At 52.7% G+C, this 19,108-nt stretch overlaps 1 protein-coding gene and 1 long non-coding RNA gene across 3 annotated transcripts in view; both read right to left on the reverse strand.

Moving 5' to 3' along the window:
- Positions 1 to 19,108, reverse strand: part of SKI (SKI proto-oncogene) — an 84,140-nt gene that overhangs the window by 43,379 nt on the left and 21,653 nt on the right. The window lies entirely within an intron of this gene.
- Positions 11,930 to 13,489, reverse strand: LOC141409058 (uncharacterized). The gene is made up of 2 exons (XR_012427314.1): positions 13,181 to 13,489; positions 11,930 to 13,087 (listed from the first exon to the last, which is right to left on the reverse strand). It is a non-coding gene; the product is annotated as an uncharacterized lncRNA (long non-coding RNA).

A 19,108-nucleotide genomic window follows, 5' to 3' on the forward strand; every position in this document is an offset into this window, starting at 1 on the left:
TGCCACAGGAGTGGGGAATTATCCGGCCTAGGATGAGCCCTGAGCCCAGCTCTAGACCCACCTAAAACAAATCACAAAAGCAAGACCCAAACGGATCAAGCTACCTCCAAGTAACTGAACGCAGTCTGGACAAAGCTCAAATTTTTATTTTATTGTATTTTTTCCCTGAGACAGGGTCTGGCTCTGTCACCCAGGCCGGAGTGCAGCGGCGCGATCGAAGCTCACTGCAACCTCCACCTCCTGGGTTCAAGTGATCCTCCCACCTCAGCCTCCCAAGTAGCTGGGACTACAGGTGTGCACCACCACGCCTGGCTAATTTTTGTATTTTTAAGTAGAGACAATTTCTCCATGTTGCCCAGGCTGGTCTCGATCTCCTGGACTCAAGCAATCTGCCCACCTCAGCCTCCCAAAGTGCTAGTATTACTGGTGTGAGTCACCACGCCCAGCCGATTTATAGGAATACAAAAACATTCAGCACCCAAACAGGCAAATTTCAAAACGTCTAGAATCCAGAAAGCAAGAAATTGTGGACCACGATGAGGAAAATCCATCAATTGCAAAAGATCAGAACTGGCACAGACGTAGAAATTCATAGAAGACACTGGAACTGTTAGGACACTGTATTCCACATGTTTAAAAGAGTAAAATAAAGACATGAAAGATTATAATAAAGTCCCAAATCAAACTTCTAGAGATGAAACATCCGCTGCTACACGGGATTAAGTGTTGAGGAGACGCTGTGGAAGAAAACATTTGCGATGTGGACACAGAAACAGAGGAAAAAGAGTCCAAAGGTGAGAAGAGCACCTTGAGCTGAGAACAGTCACATGACTGACACATGGGCCGCCAAGTGCCCGGAGGAGGGAGGCAGGAGAAACGCCTTCCAAACCTAACAAAAACTATACCACGTACTCTGAACACACAGCAAAGTGGCTCAAAGCAGTGACAAAGAGACAATGCTAAAGAAAGGCATTGAGCGCCATGGCTCACGCCTGTAATCCCAACACTTTGGGAGGCCAAGGCAGGTGGATTACCTGAGGCTGAGTTTGAGACCAGCCTGGCCAACATGGAGAAACCCCGTCTCTACTAAAAATACAAAAAATTAGCTGGGCGTGGTGGGAGGCGCCTGTAATCCCAGCTGCTCAGGAGGCTGAGGCAGGAGAATCACTTGAATCCGGAGGCAGAGGTTGCAGTGAGTGGAGATTGCGCCACTGCACTTCAGCCTGGGTGACAGAGTGAGACTCCGTCTCAAAAAAAGAAAAAAAGAAAAGAAAAGGAAGAAAAAAAGAAGAGGCATGTCCGTCAAGAAGAGGAGAGAAGGATGAACAGATCTCTTTCTGGAAGCACACAAGCAGGAAGACAGTGCAGCAACATCTTAAAAGTATTGAAAATTGGGGCCAGGCACGGTGGCTCATGCCTGCGAAATCTCAGCACTATGGGAAGCTGGGGACGGCCGATTGCTTGAGTCCAAGTTTGAGACCAGCCTGGGCAACATGGCGAAATCCCATCTCTACAAAAAAATAAAACAGGCCGGACGTGGTGGCTCACCCCTATAATCCCAGCACTTTGGAAACCCGAAGCGGATGGATCATGAGGTCAGGAGATCGAGACCATCCTGGATAAAACGGTGAAACCTCGTTTCTACTAAAAATACAAAAAATGAGTTGGGCGTGGTGGCACGCACCTGTAGTCTCAGCTGCTTGGGAGGCTGAGGCAGGATAATCGCTTGAACTCGGGAGGCGGAGGTTGCAGTGAGCCAAGATCATGCCACTGCACTGCAGCCTGGGTGACAGAGACTCTGTCTCATATACATACAGACATACAGACGTACATACATAGAGAAAATTACCTGTATAACACAAACCAGTAACCCTCAACCAAGAACAGATAAACTGAATAGTCTATATAGCTAAAAATCTTCCCACAAAAAAAAACTCTGGGTCCAAGTAGGTTTTAATGGTAAGTTCCACGAAACTTGGCCGGGCGCGGTGGCTCAAGCCTGTAATCCCAGCACTTTGAGAGGCCGAGACGGGCGGATCACGAGATCAGGAGATCGAGACCACCCTGGCTAACACAATGAAACCCCGTCTCTACTAAAAATACAAAAAAATTAGCCGGGCGAGGTGGCGGGCGCCTGTAGTCCCAGCTACTCGGGAGGCTGAGGCAGGAGAATGGCGTAAACCTGGGAGGCGGAGCTTGCAGTGAGCTGAGATAGCGCCGAAACTTTTGTTTTTTAATAGAAACAGAGTTCCCCTATGTTGCCCAGGCTGGTCTCGAACTCCTGGGCTCAAGGGATCCTCCTGCCTTGGCCTCCCAAAGTGCTAGGATTACAGGCGTAAGCCACCACACCCAACCCCCACAAAACTTTTTTTTTTTTTTTTTTTTGAGATGGAGTCTTGCTTTGTCGCCTAGGCTGAAGTGCAGTGGTACAATCTCGGCTCACTGCAACCTTTGCCTCCCGGGCTCAAGAGATTCTCCTGCCTCGGCCTCCCACGCAGCTGGGACTACAGGCATGCGCCACCACACCAGGTTAATTTTTGTATTTTAGTAGAGATGGGTGAACCATCTCACCACCATATTGGCCAATCTGGTCTCGAACTCCTGACCTGGCTTCCCAAAGTGTTGGGATTACAGGCGTGAGCCACTGCACCCAGCCCCCCACCAAACATTTTTAAAAGAAAAAATCCTTTCAGAAAACTTAGGAGGAAATACCTCTCAAATCATTCTACAAGAATATTACTCTGTTAATATCAAAACCAGACAAAGATACAAGGGAAGAAGAAAAAAAAGAAAACAAAAACACCAACATCCCTCATGAATATAAATGCAAGAATTCTTGGCGGGCGCCGTGGCTCCCGCCTGTAATCCCAGCACTTTGGGAGGCCGAGGCAGGGGGATCACCTAAGGTCAGAAGTTCAAGACTGCCTGGTCAATAGAGTGAAACCCCATCTCTACTAAAAATACAAAAATTAGCCGGGCGCAGTGGCACACGCCTGTAATCCTCACTACTTGGGAGGCTGAGGCAGACGGATCACTTGAGGTCAGGAGTTTGGGACTAGCCTGGCCAACATGGTGAAACCCCGTCTCTACTGAAAATACAAAAAACTAGCTGGGCATGGTGGCGGGCACCTGTAATCCCAGTTACTCAGGAGGCTGAGGCAGGAGAATCACTTGAACCTGGGAGGCGGGGGTTACAGTGAGCCAAGACAGCGTCACTGCACTGCAGCCTGGGTGACAGAGCAAGGCTCGGCCTCAAAACCAAAACAAAAAACAACTCAACAATATGCTAAAATAAACAATAAAACATCATGACTGCAGAGGGGGTTATCCCAGGAATGAACAACTGGTTTAGCATTCAAGAAATCAGTCAGTGTAATTCATCACATTACCAAAATAGAAAGATACCATATTAATAATCTCAAAAAATGCAGGAAAAAAACACCTGACAAAATCCAATAGCCTTCCTGATCAAGTAAACTAGGAACCGTATTCTGGCGACTTCCTCGGACTCATAAAGGGCACTGGCAAAAACCCCACACACAGCATCACACTCAATGGTGCCAATTATAGATCAGGAGGGAGGGCGTCCACTCCCACCACTCCCATCCAAACTAAACTCTCCCACTCTACACCTTCCAGATCAGGAGCGGGGGCGTCCACTCCCATCCAAACTCTCCCACTCCACGCCTTCCCGATCAGGAGCGAGGGCGTCCACTCCCACCGCTCCCATCCAAACTAAACTCTCCCACTCCACGCCTTCCCAATCAGGAGCGAGGGCGTCCACTCCCACCGCTCCCATCCAAACTAAACTCTCCCACTCCACGCCTTCCCGATCAGGAGCGAGGGCGTCCACTCCCACCGCTCCCATCCAAACTCTCCCACTCCACACCTTCCCAATCAGGAGCGAGGGCGTCCACTCCCACCGCTCCCATCCAAACTAAACTCTCCCACTCCACGCCTTCCCGATCAGGAGCGAGGGCGTCCACTCCCACCGCTCCCATCCAAACTAAACTCTCCCACTCCACGCCTTCCCGATCAGGAGCGAGGGCGTCCACTCCCACCGCTCCCATCCAAACTCTCCCACTCCACACCTTCCCAATCAGGAGCGAGGGCGTCCACTCCCACCGCTCCCATCCAAACTAAACTCTCCCACTCCACGCCTTCCCGATCAGGAGCGAGGGCGTCCACTCCCACCGCTCCCATCCAAACTAAACTCTCCCACTCCACGCCTTCCCGATCAGGAGCGAGGGCGTCCACTCCCACCGCTCCCATCCAAACTCTCCCACTCCACACCTTCCCAATCAGGAGCGAGGGCGTCCACTCCCACCGCTCCCATCCAAACTAAACTCTCCCACTCCACGCCTTCCCGATCAGGAGCGAGGGCGTCCACTCCCACCACTCCCATCCAAACTCTCCCACTCCACGCCTTCCCGATCAGGAGCGAGGGCGTCCACTCCCACCGCTCCCATCCAAACTCTCCCACTCCACACCTTCCCGATCAGGAGCGGGGGCGTCCACTCCCACCACTCCCATCCAAACTAAACTCTCCCACTCCACGCCTTCCCGATCAGGAGCGAGGGCGTCCACTCCCACCGCTCCCATCCAAACTCTCCCACTCCACGCCTTCCCGATCAGGAGCAAGGGCGTCCACTCCCACCGCTCCCATCCAAACTCTCCCACTCCACGCCTTCCCGATCAGGAGCGAGGGCGTCCACTCCCACCACTCCCATACAAACTGCTCTGGAGGCTCTAGACAGTACCATCAGGCAAGACAAATAAAAGGGCATCCGGACTGGAAAGGAAGAAGTGAAACTGCTTTTACTGCGGATGACATGATCATCTACACAGAAAACCTGATGACGACTACAACAAAAGCCAGTAAGGTTAGTAAGTGAGTTGAGCAAAATTGCAGGCTACACGATCAACATACAAGAATTGTACTGGCCGTTTATATTCAGTAAACGGATTTTTTAAAAATACTATTTACAAGACAAAAAAAAACCTTAATAGATAAATGAAAACATCTGACAAAACATCAAAACGTGGTAAAAACCTATGCGCTACAAACAACAAAATATTAAATTAAAAACAACCCAAATAAACAGAGAGCTTTCCATGGGTCGGAAAACTCCAGTTAAGATGTTCCCAATTTATCTACGGACTCAATTCAATCCCAATCAAAATTTCACAAAAATGTTCCCAGAAATTGACAAACTGATTCTAAAATTCGTATGGAAAAGTGGAAGATCTCAAATAGCCATAACAGCTCTGAAAAAGCACAGGGTTAGAGCATGAATATCACCTGACCTCAAGAATTATTTTAAAGCTACGACAATCCAAAACAGCATGGCGTTGATATAAAAAGATAAACAAGTGGATCAACCGAATACACATCCGCACAGCTGATTTCTGACAAAGGCACAGACAATCCAGCAGAGAAATAATCTTTACCACAAGCTCCACTAAAACAACTGAACACCTTGGGCAAAGAAATGAACTCAGGTTCACACCTTGCATCATACATAAAAATTAACTCAAAATGGATCACAGACCTAAATATACAACTTAAAGCTACAAAATTTCTAGAAGAAAACAGGAGATAATCTTTGTGACCTTGAGTTAGGAAAAAAGTTATCAGCTAGGAAACTGAAGTCCAAACAAAAGAACAAACTGAGGCCAGACGTAGTGGCTCACACCTGTGATCCCAGCACTTTGGGAGGCAGAGGCAGGCAGATCATTTGAGCTTGAGTTCGCAACCAACCTGGGCAACATAGCGAAACCCCGTCTCTACAAAAAACACAAAAATTAGCCAGGTGTGGTGGCATGTGCCTGTAGTCTCAGCCAGTCAGGAGGCTGAGGCAGGAGGATCACCTGAGCCCGGGAGGTGGAGGCTGCAGTGAGCTCAGATCACGAGACTGCACTCCAGCCGGGGTGACAGAACCACACCCTGTCTCAAAAAAAAGAAAAAGAACAAACTGAAAAATTGGACCAAGTAAAAATTTCGCAGTTCTATTCTTCAAAAGACACTTCAGAAAAAGAAAGCCACGGACAGGGACAAAGTCTACGTAAGGCACCAATGTGAAAAGGGACTTGCATCCAGAATACATAAAGATCTCTCACAAGTCAACAGTAAAACAACAAACCCAATCTAAAATAACTGGCAAAAATCAGAAGGGACATTCCACCAGAGAAGACATATGGTGGCAAATAAGCACAAGAGAAGCCACTCCACAATCTCAGCAATGAGGGAAGCTCAACCTAAACCCCAAGGAGATGACGCCGCACACCCATCGGGACGACGGAACTCCTAAGCCCGCCCACCACGCGCGCCGGCGAGGACGTGGAGCAGCAGCAACTCTCACCGCCGGCAGGACGCGGGACGGTGCGGCCACCTTGGAAGATAGTCTGGCGGTTTCTAAAAGTTAAACACAAGCACAAATATGTGATGCAGCCATTCCACACCTAGGTATCCATCCAAGGAAATAAAACCGTGTGCCGCGACAACAACTTGTACCCGAATGTTCACAGCCGCTTTCTTTGTGACAGTCAAGAACTGGAAACACTCCACACGCTCCAACAGGCAAACGAAGGAACAAACGCGACATCCACACAGGGGAACACTGCCCAGCACACGCCAGGCGTCGAAGGAGCCCAAAATAATTACGCTGAGGGAAGGAAGCCAGACCAAAAGAAGAACATATTGTAGGATTTCATTTAGACAAAGCTCTAAGGAAGGCAGCGCATCTACAGGCCCAAAAGCTGCAGCCTGGGGAGAAAGGGGCGTGGGCAGGAGAGAACTTCTGGGTGACGGGCAGGTTCATCATCTGGACTGCAGCGAGGGTTTAACACGTGTTTTACACGCGTGTGCATGCATCAAAAATTATCTAACTGTATGCTTTAAATATACGCAGCTTATTATGTTAATTACGCCTCAAAAAGAGGTTTTAAAAAATAACTACACAGCAATCATCCCAACCGCACCCGTATATTCCAGGCTTCGTTTGTTCTATAGCTTTAAACAACCTCCACAGCTCAGGACAAAGGGAAACTGGTGGCACGAAACCACCACGGCTTCTGTCGCTGACCTCAGAAATGCCCTTTTCCATCCTAAGAGTTTCACAAAAACAACGTAGCTCTGTGTTACAGTTATTCTTTCTCTAGATCAGGAACCTGCAAGCGTTTCCTGTAAAGGACCAAATCACACATACTTTGGGTTTGTAGGCCACATGGTCTCTCTCACACCTACTCAGCCTTTCTGCTGTGACACAGAACAGCCACAGACGGCACCGGCGAGGGCGGGCCATGCACCTGTAACACTTTACTCACAAAAGCAGGCAGGGGGTGCCGGAGGAGCAGCAGCCACCATGTCATCTGGGAACTTGCTAGAAATGCACATTCTCAGACCCTACCTCGAACCTGGGAACCCACAGTTCTGGGGATGGAGTCCACAGCATGTCATTTCAGAAGCCAGTCCATGATTCCAAAGCCTGGGTTTGAATATGCTGGTCTAGAAAACCGGCCAAGTGATGAGCTGATCTGATTTAAAAGGAACACACCCCAAGGCAAACACTCAAGGGCCAGGAACTGCTGACCCCGATCCCAGGTGGGGCCCTGGGCCACCTCAGATAAAACATGAGTCCCGCCAGGCGCGGTGGCTCACACCTGTAATCCCAGCAAATTTGGGAGGCCAAGGCGGGTAGATCACAAGGTCAGGAGTTCAAGACCAGCCTTGTGAACATGGCCCACCAACATGGTGAAACCCCGCCTCTACTAAAAATTAAAAAATTAGCTGGGCGTGGTGCCAGGTGCCTATAATCCCAGCTACTCAGGAGGCTGAGGCAGGAGAATCCCTTGAACCTGGGAGGCAGAGGTTGCAGTGAGCTGGACCGTGTCACCGCACTCCAGCCTGGGTGACAGACCAAGACTCCAACTCAAAAACAAAAACAAAAAAAAACATGAGTTCCCTGACCAAGCCACTCATGGGGGAGAAAAAGAAAAGAAAAGAAAAGAAAATGACATTCCTGATAAACCTGTTACTCCATTTCCTGACTGACAAGTTTCAGCACTTTCAAAAAGAAAAAAAAAAACATTCTCAAACGCCTCTGCTGCCCTTCCATGACGCCGCAGCACGCTCCGCACAGCCACTGCCTGATCCTCCCAAGGGGGCGATTCGGCCTCGGCATCTAGAATGGGGACATCTGAGCTGGTCCCACACACACCAGCCGAGACCACTCTATGCTGCAGACACCAAACATACGGGTTTGAGGACCAGGAATCCTGTGTGTCCACGCGTGCATGCACACACACTGTCGCGAGATAAAACACCACATTCCAAGAAAATAACGTCTGGCTGTCCAAAGATTACTGCTGGTTAAAGTCACAAATAATCAGTATTGCCATATTTCCCTTTATAAAGTACCTCTTCACACTCTTCCTTGCTCAATGCTTAAAATGTCAACATTTACTTAAAATGTTTTGCAGGCTGGGCGTGGTGGCTCAAGCCTGTAATCCCAGCACTTTGGGAGGCTGAGGTGGGCAGTTCACCTGAGGTCAGGAGTTCGAGACCAACCTGACCAACATGGAGAAACTCCAAATCTACTAAAATTACAAAATTAGCCAGGTGTGGTGGTGCACGCCTGTAACCCCAGCTACTCAGGAGGCTGAGGCAGGAGAATTGCTTGAACCCGGGAGGCGGAGGTTGCGGTGAGCCCAGATCACACCATTGCACTCCAGCCTGGGCAACAAGAGCAAAGTTCCGCCCCCCAAATAAACAAATCAATAAAAATAAAAACGTAAAATATAAAAATCTTTTGCAAATCCAGAGAAACATGTCAAGAAGATATAATAATTCAAAAACATAATGAGGAAAGAAATCCAGTTTTTAGATGGAAGAGCAACATCGCTTCAACCCCATTCTCCTCTCAAAAGTCGCCGAGAGCCCGGCTCTGGGATGAAGGAAGCATTGTCTCGAGCTCAAGCACACACAGGGCAGGAGGCAGCTGGGAGGAGGCGGCTGGGGGCCAAGCAGCTGCGCAGGCAGACGCCAGGGAGCCACGCCGACGCGCTCTGGCACCAAAGCGCTGCCACGGGAGCGGAGGCCTTGCAGAAGCAGGATCAGGGGCTGGTCCACACGTCTGCATAAGAGCTATCCACAGGGCTCCTAGGTGCCCTCCCCCCGCAGCCATTGGCACGTCAGCCTCGACGTGACCAGATGGAAAAGAATTGGCAAAGCGGGCCGGGCACGGTGGCTCACGCCTGTAATCCCAGCACTTTGGGAGGCCGAGGCGGGCAGATCACAAGGTCAGGAGATCGAGACCACGGTGAAACCCCATCTCTACTAAAAATACAAAAAATTAGCCGGGCGCGGTTGTGGGTGCCTGTAGTCCCAGCTACTCGGGAGGCTGAGGCAGGAGAATGGCGTGAACCCGGGAGGCGGAGCTTGCAGTGAGCCGAGATCGCGCCACTGCACTCCAGCCTGGGCGACAGAGCGAGACTCTGTCTCAAAAAAAAAAAAAAAAAAAAAAAAAAAAAAAAAAAAAAAAAAGAATTGGCAATGTGGGGAAATGCCCCTTTAAAAAGTCGAGGTCTGAAATCAACCAAAGGAATGCAGAGCAAACCAGCAGGACAAACTGTCAAGGAAAACATTAATGTCTGCGGCAATAGGAGAAAGATGCGGCATCCACAAGTCACAACAGGTAAGAGCTTTTACAAAGAGAAAGACCGGATATCTCAGAAACGAAAATGAAATCATGAAACTAAAAGTAGCCAACAAAGAAAGTGCTGGATGATAAGGTGGAGACCTCCAGAGAGTAACCCTGAGCCACAAGGGGACAGCAGGGAGGCCACGGCAAGAGCACCAGTGCCAGGAGGACCAACGTCAAGCCCTAGGGAGTGCTAAGCAGGAGATGCCGCGGGCGCCGTCCCAAAGATCGGGGCATGAGCCTCCTGGTAACGAAAACCTGACAAGGGCCCAGCAGGTGCCCAACACAGGGCCAAATACAAGCCGCCTCGAGGTGTCTGACAAGATGACATTTTGAATGCCAGATCCAAGAGGAGGTTTTGAAAGCTCCTGAAGGACACAGTCAGGTCACATGTCAGAGCCCAAGGCAGATGGCAGGGGACTTCACCATGGGGACACCAGAGGCAAAACACTGAGGAGGGCTGACAAGTGTTCTGTTCCAGCCCTCCACACACGGGTGCCCAGTTACCCGGTCAGCCATACAACACCCAAAGCACGTGCCTCCTAGGCACCCAACTGCACAGTGTGCTGCGGTCACTCAGATAAGGACGAACCCAGGAGGGGAACCCCTAGAACCCCATAGCAGGAAGAGCACAGAAATACCCAGGGCAGGCAGGTGGGGCCAGCTGGCCATCGGCCTCTGGACCACAGAGGGAGGGGCAGGGAAGAACGCTGGAGCAAGGACGGAGCAGCCAGAGATCCTGAGAAAACCAAGCAAGGGAGTAAAAAACAAGACACTGCCTAACTCCAGGAACACACAGTGGAGAGGAAATGAGGTCAGGCACACAACTCCAAGACAGAAAGCAGTGGCACGAGACAGGAAATGAGGTAAGGACACGGAGGGCTCCAGACAGGAAATGAGGTCAGGACACAGAGGGCTCCAGAAAGGAAATGAGGTCAGGACACAGCTCCAGATAGGAAATGAGGTCAGGACACAAATAATTTCAGATAGGAAATGAGGTCAGGACACAGAGCGGCACAGACAAGAAATGAGGTCAGGACACAGAGTGCTCCAGACAGGAAATGAGGTCAGGACACAAGACAGGAAATGAGGTCAGTACACAGAATGCTCCTGACAGGAAATGAGATCAGGACAGAGCGCGCTCCAGACAAGAAATGCAGTCTGGACAGTGTGCTGCAGACAGGAAATGAAGTCAGGACAAAGGGTGGCACAGACAGGAAATGAGGTCAGGAGACAGAGAACATCAGACAGGAAATGAGGTCAGGAGACAGAGCGCTCCAGACAGGAAATGAGGTCAGGGACACAGAATGGCTCAGACAGGAAAAAAGATCAGGACACAAGAGTGGCACAGACAGGAAATGAGGTCAGTACACAGAATGCTCCTGACAGGAAATGAGATCAGGACAGAGAGAGCTCCAGACAAGAAATGCAGTCTGGATAGTGTGCCGCAGACAGGAAATGAAGTCAGGATAAAGGGTGGCACAGACAGGAAATGAGGTCAGGACACAGAGTGGCACAGACAGGAAATGAGGTCAGGAGACAGAGAGTTCCAGACAGGAAATGAGGTCAGGACAGAGAGAGCTCCAGAGAGGAAATGCAATCCGGACACAGCATGTTCCAGACAGGAAATGAGGTCAGGACACATAGTGGCACAGACAGGAAATGAGGTCAGAACACAGAGTGCTCAAGACAGGAAGTGAGGTCCAGACAGAGTGGCACAGACAGGAAATGAGATCAGGACACAGCATGTTCCAGACAGGAAATGAGGTCAGGACACAGAGTGTTCCAGATAGCAAATGAGGTCAGGACACAGAGAGCTCCAGACAGGAAATGAGGTCAGGACAGAGAGAGCTCCAGACAGGAAATGCAGTTAGGACACAGCATGTTCCAGACATGAAATGAGGTCAGGACAAAGGGTGGCACAGACAGGAAATGAGGTCAGGACACAGCATGTTCCAGACAGGAAATGAGGTCAGGACAGAGAGCTCCAGACAGGAAATGAGGTCAGGACACAGAAAGCTCCAGGCAGGAAATGAGGTCAGGACACAGAGCTCCAGGCAGGAAATGAGGTCAGGACACAGTGTGTTCCAGACATGAAATGAGGTCAGGACACAACATGCTCCAGACAGGAAATGGTCAGGACACAGTGTGCCCCGGGCAGGAAATGAGGTCAGGACACAGTGTACCAGATAAGAAATGGGGTCAGAAGACACCACTCAGTCATATTAATCAGCCAAAGGATAGATTTATCAAAACTCAAGACACACGGTGTCAGCACGTGGGGCTGTGGCAGGTACAAGTCTAAGCAGCTGGACCGAGGTCAAGCACCACAGTGCTTGTCGCTCAGGTACATGGGGTCAACAGAAGACTATGCAGCAAGAATGGGGAGCATCCCTGCCTATGGAAAGTGGGGCAGGACAGGATGGGGACACTGGCTGCCATCATTCAGCTTTTGGTATGCCATGGACTCCTTAGCTAAAGATAAAAGACAAAAGAAAGGCCACATGGTGGGGTGACAAACACCAGAAAGGTTTGTCTAACAGGCATGTGGGGTGTGGCGCCAGTCCACAGCACGCACCACATGACAGAGAGGTGACATTGTGGGGCAGTGCCCAGCCGTGTCCCCTAAAAGCCACCTGCACCCAAGTGCACAGCACAGGCATTTGGAGGAAAGAAGTGTTGTCATGGCTATCTCCACTTTCAGAAATCCCCCAGAACTCACCTGACCGCAGGGACCCCACAGGTGTGCAGCAGGTGGTTGCACGCCTCAGGTGCACATGCCGATGGACCGTGCTATTCCATCAGCAAATGCCCTGCGCATCACACACACACACACACACACACACACACAGTAACCACAGTCTGGCTGAGACTGTGATAACTTCAGGAACAAAGAGAAGACTCCAATTCGGCTTCTACCTCCCAGTCCACTTCACCCCTCCCCAGAGATGGTGGTGACGGCCACAAGTCTAGGCACAAGGCCAGACAGGTAGACCTGTCACTGCACACAAGGACAGGCTGACAGCTGAAAGCCGCGTCCTCAACGCGCCCAGACTGAATATCAAGTAAATTAAAATACAAAGCAGTCCAGTAGGCATCTAAGTAGAATCTCGAGCCTTCGGGCAGGGATGGTAATCCTAGGACGAGGCACTGCCATTTCAGGGCTGTTCGAGACGGGGACATGTCACGCTGGAGATCGCAGTGCAGCAGAGTCCCCCAAGCACCCTGTGACACAAAGTCCCACAGGGGGAGAGCAGAGCCGAGCCCTTCCGCCCCCACCAACGGGCACCACGCTCGGGGACCGGTTGGGCCAGCACTCTCGCAGGTGCACCAGCAGGCTGTGGCCTCCTCTAGCGTGGACCTTCCAGATTCTTCACAATCAGCATCTGGAGGGGAACAAGCAGTTTCCACGTGGGTCCAACACCTCAGAGAAGCAGCGCCAGTGCCAACCCCAGCCCCCCATGGTCACTGGAGCCCACCTGGAACGTCTAGAATGGTGCCTTCTGTCCAAGAGTCACGTGAGGCAGCTCCAGACAAGCATCCATGGTATGAAGATCAGGCACGTGGCCCTCGCCACCATGGTCCACACAGTCAGGGTGGGCGTCCAGAAGGACCCAGAGCCTTCTCTTCCAGCAGCAGGCGCTCTGGAGATACCACTCTGGCCCAAGAGGTGCGCAGACCACCAGAAAGCAACCCTCAGCCAGGCTGGCATCGATGCCCAGCCCCCACACACACCTCCCCACTGCTGTCACTGTGGGCTCTCACCCCTGGTATGGGGGGCACAACGCCCCCAAAGGCCTCAAGCCAGGGCCACACCAGCGCACAGGGGATCTGCGCCTCACTCCCGGGGCCTCTGTATGTAGCACCACCAGCTCCATCCTCCATCTGCTCGCACCGTTCCTAGCTGTCAGCACTGGGGGCATGTGGCTCATTTAGTAAGTGCACACGTGTTGGGAAGATGTCCTCAGGAACAAAAGTGAGGAGACCATGGCAGAGGCCAGCAGCCCCCTGAGACAGGGCGTATGTGCAGGAAGGGCCGACAGAAACACAAGGCTGCGTGTCCTGTTCATTCTGCTTCCTCCCAGTGTGTGTCCGAGGACGACCTGCACTCACAAGTGGCCAGGCTTCTCCCTGGGTTGTAAACAAACGGATACACCAAAACTCAGGAAGTCCCCTTTATGGATAACTCCAGACACCCAAAGTCTGGAGAGCCTCCCAGCTTTTGCCTGCTGTGCTGGAGCCTGTGATGTTGGCCTGGGTGCTCCGGACTTCCCAGGGGAGGCTGCGCTGCACGCGGGTGCAGGACTCACAGAGCAGCTAAAGCAACTGATCAAATCGCGTTATGAAATATTTCCTTCAATTTAGCAATTCTCACTTTTTTTTTTTTTTTTTTTTTTTTTCAGACAGGGTCTCACTCCATCACCCAGCCTGGAGTGCAGTGGCATGACTTGGGCTCACTGCAACCTCTGCCTCCCAGGTTCAAGGTATTCTCATGCCTCAGCCTTCCGAGTAGCTAGGATCACAGGCACCTGCCACCATGCCTCGCTAATTTTTGTATTTTTAGTAGTGACGGGGTTTTGTCATTTTGGTCCAGCCTGGTCTCAAACTCCTGACCTCAAGTGATCTGCCCATCTCCAACTCCCAAAGTACTGGGATTACAGGTGTGAGATACCACGCCCGGCCTCACTTTCTTCTTCTAATGTTTAATAGTTCAATCTTCCATGGATGTGCTGGGACCATGAGAAGGCTCTTCCAGAAGAGCTGAGCACCAGCCTGGTGCTGGCCCTGAGGGAGGAACCCATACCACGAGCTTCGGGACAGCTGTGAGGACACTGGCCAGCTCCTCTGGAGGGCCACAGACTGTGCCAGAAAGGCCCGTGAGCAAGGGGCTGCTCCCTTCCCCGAGCTGTACCTGCTCCACGGGCACTGACTGATGGGCTACCGGGCTTCTCTCGAATGTGGAAATAAAGACCCTCGGTCAGCAACTCAGACGGACGAAAGCCCTCCATAGGTCAAAACACCACGACACAAAGGGGCCTGCAGAGGTAGTGCCATGTGGGACCCAGGCCCAAGCTGCTTCCAGGGAGGCTGAGTGTGGCCCTGTACCAGGGTCAGAACGTGGGGCAGCCTCCCCAGCAGCCACAGCACCCTCCTGGGGCCCAGGGGATTCTCAATCGAGCCAGGCCACAGCAAACCCTGGTCTTGGGACACAGCCCCCTATTCAGCTTTCTCACCTTTCATGGAGCAGCTAAAAATGAATGGACCCGTTCTTTACAAGACTTTTGAAAACTTAAGGTAGGATAAAGTTTGCTATTAAACTGGAGAAAAAGGGACAGTTTTCAACCCTCCACGTCTGAAGAGCACCCTGCCTGCCCTCGGCTGCTCCTCCTCGTATCTCTCACCGGGGAGTGCGCCGAGACCTGGCAGGAAACCCCGAGAGGCCTCCCCACAGGTGTGCAGAGCACTGGCAAAGACCGGCGTCACTCCCACATGCCACAGCGCGTCTGGGCACAGCCACTGCCAGGAACAGTGAAATGTCAACGGACATGACAGCTGGCGAGGCCTCCAGAGACGAGGCCAGATAAGCCGGCTCAGCCGCACTGTGCCCGGAGCCAAGGGGCGGGGAGGGAAGCAAGAAGGGGAGAAGCTGCGGGTTTGTGTCACTGGCCAACAACCACCGGACTCGGGAAAATGGTCGACATTCACAGGGAAATAAATACTTTGCCGTTCATTTTTCTAGAAAAAGCCACTGTGTACAAACACAACTTCACAGCGGAGACCTGTGAACCCATCGCACACACTGGGCTCCACCAGTGACACGGAGCAGGTCCCCCACGCCTGGCACCAGCCCCCCCCCGATGCTGCCCACACAGAGGCAGTCACCGTTAGGCAGGCAAGGGCTCTACGGGGAAAGGAGGGCGGCTGCAGCTGGGGATGAGCCTCGATGGCCTCACACCACCTGGGGACCAGGACAGGAGCGGACACGCCATACGTCACTGCAGCGGGCCGTGAGGGCACTTGAGAGCTGGGAAAGCCCTGCTGGCTCTGAAATAAGACGTCAGCAGGGGCCGGGGCGGGGGGAGGGTGCAGGGGCGGGGCCGGGCGCCAGGCTCAGCCTGTAATCCCAGCACTGTGAGAGGCCAGGCGGGAGGATGGCTTAAGCCCAGGAATTCAGGAGCAGCCTGGGCCACAGAGCAAGACCCCATCTCTACAAAAAATAAAAAAAAAAAGGACATCAGCAGATACCAAGACCTGTGGGCAGCCAACAGAAGGACAACTCGGGCGTCAAAACTGACCAGAATGGACAGTAAGAGTGACTCTTTCCAAACGCGGTCCGCGGCGCTACTAACTGGCAGGAAGGCAGGCGGGAGCAGAAAGGCGAGGCTCCAGCAGCAGCAGGGGCCAGGAGTGCAGTCAGCGCCCGGCGTCCCCATCCCTAAGACAAGCAGACTCACCAGGGATCTGGCCCACCGGGAGAAAGTTCATGGGGGCAGGGGACTTTCAGGGTCCAAAGTCCCCTCGGCAGATTACTCATTAATCACCAAGGGAGAGGCTCTCCTGAGGAAAGCATGGGGGCCGCTTGTTCCTGATGCTTCCCATGCCTCTGACACGGCACCGGCCCCCCTGGGGTTGCCCCTACCCACCTGCCCGTCTGGGCCCTGCCAATGCACAGCCGGCTACCCGAGGCAATGACGCAGGCCCAAGAGAAGAGTCAGTGAGCCGCCAGGCAGGTCCCAGGCAGAAGTAAACCACTGAAAAGGGCGTGGCAGACACAGGCACAGCGTGGCCAGGGGAGCCAGCTTCCCAGACTTGATCACTGTGTCACGGTCACACACCACATCCCCTTACTTTTAGAAATTCAGACTGAAGGGCTAAGCAGGGAGGACCCCACTGACTGAAACCTCCTCTCAAATAACCTGCAAAAAGCTGCGAAAACAATCGTGGCGAGAGGAGGCCAGTGCCAGCAGCAGCTAGGCTCCGTGAACGGGGACTCACCATGTTCTTCCTGCAACTTCACTGTATGGAGGTTTGGAGGTTTCTCAAAATAAAAAGACCCAAACCAAGGACAGGCAGCAGGCTTGGCTTGCAAACGGGCCACTTCCTGCTCCCCCGTCAGTCGTGGGCAGTGGCACACCTGGGCAGCAGTGGCCACCCCACAGCCGAGGACACACTGGGAACGGACATCGGGTTCTGGGATGGCCAGAGAGCAGCGCGAGGGCTGCCCAGCACCACGCCGGGCTCTCTGTTGAGCAGGGCAACGAGCATCCTTAACTTTTAAGACACACTGAGTGGTTTCCTTAAAACAGGTGGCCATGGCCGGGCACGGTGGCTCATGCCTGTAATCCCAGCACTTTGGGAGGCCAAGGTGGCTGGATCACTTGAGGTCAGGAGTTAGAGACCAGCTTGGCCAACATGGTGAAACCCTGTATCTACTAAAAATACAAAAATTAGCCGGGCGTGGTGGCATGTGCCTGTAATCCCAGTTACTGGGGAGGCTGGAGGCAGGAGAATCACTTGAACCCGGGAGGCAGGAGGCAGAGGTTGCAGTGAGCCAACATTGCGTGACTGCACTCCAGCCTGGGGGATAGAGTGAAACTCTCTATCAAAAAAAAAAAAAAAAAAAAACCCGGTGGCCAAAAGATGCAAGCTGCAACAACAGCAAGACACCGAACTCCAGCAACCTGAAATGTTCTGACTGGAACAAACTCTCCAACTATAAAAACATCTCCAATTCCCATTCAACCTGGGTCGTAATTGACAAATCCAACAAAACCTGTGGTCTGTTGAGCAGGCGGCAGGACAGGGAGGCCCCGTGAGGCCAAGGCCGGTGAGTTGGTTGGAGCTGGGGACACGGTGAGCCCTCTGTGCTGGCTCTTCCCTCCCCCACACTTTCGGCCCCAACAACAGCAGCGGGGCAATCAGGCATCTCTCAGCCGGCTCTCCACTCACCACCTTGCTCTCATTTTCAGAAACATCTCTTCCCAGTAAGAGTCACCTGGGGTCAGTTTCTGCCCACTCAGATCACACCATGGGTGAGGAGCCGGTCACCTGGGACCATCAAAGGCAGAGACACTTGAAAGGGTCCCCTCAGCCTTGCTCTCAAACAGCCCTGGGGCATCGAAGGCTGAACTGAGCAGAGAAGTGGCTCCCATTGCCGGGCACCTCCCGGTGGCACAGCTGTGCACGTGGCCAGCAACAGCAGGAACACTCGGCCTGCATGCTGGACCCTGGAGCCTCACACGTCCTCAGCCTGTGGGCTTTCCCCAGCATCTCCACAAATGAGGCAAGCGGCCCTGTGGACCCAACCATAATGGGACCCAATGCCCAGGCCCAAGTCAGACGCACCCTGCGCGCCCACTGACGATGCTGCCATGGAAGCTGGCCTCCAACTCAGAGCCGACTATCAGGGCAGCAGTGCCAGGCGGCACCAAGAACCAACAGCAATCGACCACATCTGCGACTGGCCTGACAGCCTCGCCGGCTGCCTCACATTCTCCAGGCATTTTGCTAAGTACCTATGGGAATCCATCAGCTGACCACCAGGCTGGCTGGCTGTGGGCACAGTCCCCATGCCAACGCCCAGACGTGGCTCCTGAGATGGCTTGTGGGACCCAGCTGCCTCTTCCAAACAGGAGGGGGGCCAATGGGAAACTGAGGCCTAGAAAAGTAATGGAACGCGGCCCACACTTAGAGTAAGAAGGTAGCCCAGCCATGCTCCTAACCCCTAAGCCACGTTGCCTCTCTCTATGCTTCTAGAAATTTCCACTTGACTGAAATAATCCAAAAGTATACCGACCACTATTTGCACAGAGAAGACATGAGAAGGAAAGACAGCGAGTTCAACAGCAAACCCAGCTGCAGTGACTTTCACTTCACTGTGGGCAAAGGAAAACCAACAGGCACAGCCAGTGCCTGCCAGAGAGGCTGCCCCACGCCTTTCTCGAACCAGCGCAGAGCTCCGCCCGCCTCGGGTCAAAGGCTGCCTGTCCAGGCCCCGCCACTGCCAGGCTTCCTTTTGAATCCAACGAGCAGCATCACAGTTGCATTGCCCCAGTGGCACAGAGGCCCCAGCGTTATTTGCAAAACAAAAAGTGAGGACCCTCCACTGGAGAGCCACCCTGCGGTGCCCCTCATTAATATTCAACAGTTAGGACAAAGCCGGACAAAAGAGCAGAGCAGGTCACCAAGCTCCGAACCCACCCTGAGTCCCAGCCTGTTCCTGATTCCAAGATGGGGCCTTTGGAAACCAAGTAACGGAAATGGCTGCCAGCCAGGGTGAGTCCAGGCAGCCCCGGAGAGGGGACGCGGCAGCGTGGGCACCACCCAGCCAGACCAAAGCAGAGCCCAGGAGCTCCCCCCAGAACCTGGTGGTCTCAGGGCCTGGAAAGGCAGCTGGCCGGGCCCCT

The sequence above is a fragment of the Macaca fascicularis genome, chromosome 1, assembly GCF_037993035.2.
Source record: "Macaca fascicularis isolate 582-1 chromosome 1, T2T-MFA8v1.1".
Taxonomy (NCBI): domain Eukaryota; kingdom Metazoa; phylum Chordata; class Mammalia; order Primates; family Cercopithecidae; genus Macaca; species Macaca fascicularis.